The sequence below is a fragment of the Cucurbita pepo genome, chromosome 7 (genome assembly GCF_057944985.1).
Source record: "Cucurbita pepo subsp. pepo isolate OVF chromosome 7, ASM5794498v1, whole genome shotgun sequence".
Taxonomy (NCBI): Eukaryota; Viridiplantae; Streptophyta; class Magnoliopsida; order Cucurbitales; family Cucurbitaceae; genus Cucurbita; species Cucurbita pepo.
The window spans coordinates 5,697,581-5,700,080 of NC_141804.1; positions in this window are offsets into that span (position 1 = coordinate 5,697,581).

The following is a 2,500-nucleotide window of genomic DNA, read 5'->3' on the forward strand; positions in this document are numbered from 1 at the left end:
TCCACCCCACCTTGCATGTTTCGTCATCGTACTAGCAACCATCCACAGTCCTCACACTAGAGATTCCCAGTTAGAAGGCAACATCGCAACATTCCGTGCTCAACGAGGCTCATGTCGCACGCCCAAAGGCACCCGATTCCAACCAATCGAACATGTTCTGGCACCACACACCTTCAAAACATAGGGCTGGCCCAAGGCTAGCCAAGCATCACCACAACGTCACACACTCAACGAGGTTCATGCCGCACGCCCGAAGGCACCCAACTCCACCCCACCTTGCATGTTTCATCATCGTACCAGCCATCAACCATCCTCAAGCCAGCCCAAGTTAGAAGGCCACATTCCATGCTCAACAAGTCTCATGTCGCACGCCCAAAGTCATTTGACACTACCCCACCAAGCATGTTCCGCCACCACGCAGCCTTCAAAACATAGGGCTAGCCCAAGGAAGGGAGGCATACCACAACAACGTCCCACACTCAACGAGGTTCATGCCGCACTCCCGAAGGCACCCGGCTCCACCCCACCTTGCATATTTCGTCATCGTACCAGCAACCATCCACAGTCCTCACACTAGAGATTCCCAGTTGGAAGGCAACATCGCAACATTCCGTGCTCAACGAGGCTCATGTCGCACGCCCAAAGGCACCCGATTCCAACCAATCGAACATGTTCTGGCACCACACACCTTCAAAACATAGGGCTGGCCCAAGGCTAGCCAAGCATCACCACAACGTCACACACTCAACGAGGTTCATGCCGCACGCCCGAAGGCACCCAACTCCACCACACCTTGCATGTTTCATCATCGTACCAGCCATCAACCATCCTCAAGCCAGCCCAAGTTAGAAGGCAACATCGCAACATTCCATTCTCAACAAGGTTCATGTCGCACGCCCAAAGGCGCACCCAACACTGCCTCACCGTGCAAGTTTCACCACCGCACGGCCGCCGTCAACCGCCCTCGTCCGCCGACCACCACCCCCACGCCCCTAGCATATGCCCATGTGCGGCGCATAGTGCTTGGGGCATGGGGGTGGCGGAAGATATAGGGGTACCCCCGTGCCCAGCCCATGCAGACTAGTCACCCCCCTATATAGTACATTTTGAGGCATTTTTGGTCTGCCAGGCCTAGATATGATTTTTCTGAGCGGTCATACGACCAAATATCTCAAGTTTTAGAATGTTTTTTTCTATGAACTCAATTGATTCATGAATTGGACATTCTAATGGATCTAGAAATCAAGTTTCATAATTTTTAAACCAACCAATTTTTTTTAATGAATTTTTAAATATTAAATAATAAAAAATTAGAAAAAATATCTAAAGTTGACAAAAAAATCTGAAATTTTGTGAGAATCATTCTTTCATGTTTCTTAGCTCCCAGAAAAAAATTTACAACAAACTGACCACTCCACATGTACTTCCACAATTAATGGGTGATGGATGGGGAGCACGCGCGGGCGGGGCGGGGGGCGCGCGCGCGGGAGCACGCGGGCGGGGCGGGACGGGGCACGCGCGCGCGCTGGGACGCGCGGGCGGGGCGGGACGGGGGCGCGCGCGCGCTGGGACGCGCGGGCGGGGCGGGGCGGGGGCGCGCGCGCGCGCGCGCTGGAGCATGAGGGCGCGCGCGCGCTGGAGCATGAGGGCGAGCGCGCGGGGGCAAGTGGGCGGGGCGCACGCGGGTGGGGCAGGGCGGGGCTGGCGAGCGCGCGGGAACGTTCCGACACTACCCACCGTGCGCGTTCCGCCACCGCACCACCGCCGTCAACCGCCCTCGACCTCCGACCACCACCCCGACGCCCCAAGCATATGCCCATGTGCGGCGCATAGTGCTTGGGGCGTGGGGGTGGCGGAAGATATAGGGGGTAGCCCCGTGGCCAGCCCATGCAGACTAGTCACCCCCCTATATAGTACATTTTGAGGCATTTTTGGTCTGCCAGGCCTAGATACGATTTTTTTGAGCGGTCATACGGTCAAATATCTCAAGTTTTAGAATGTTTTTTTTCCATGAACTCAATTGATTCATGAATTGGACATTCTAGTGGATCTAGAAATCAAGTTTCATAGTTTTTCAACCAACCAATTTTTTTTAATGAATTTTTAAATATTAAATAATAAGAAATTAGAAAAAATAGCTAGAGTGGTCAAAAAATTCTGAAATTTTGTGGGAATCATTCTTTCATTTTGCTTAGCTCCCAGGAAAAAAATTACAACAACCCGACCACTCCACATTCACAACAATACAAGCATTGAAAATGAACATTCCCTTTTCACGGGTATTGGGTTTGATGATATTTTTATAGTCCAAGGCTTTATACAACACTTTTGATATGCTGTTGGTAGGACATGTATCGCACATAGCATAGGATGGGGCTTGGCATGTGCGAGGGGAGTGGGGGCGCAGGGGTGTGTGGGGGGGAGGGGGGCGTGCGGGGGTGTGCGGGGTGAGCGCGCGGGGGTGTGCGAGGGCGTGCGGGGGTGTCCGGGGTGAGCGCGC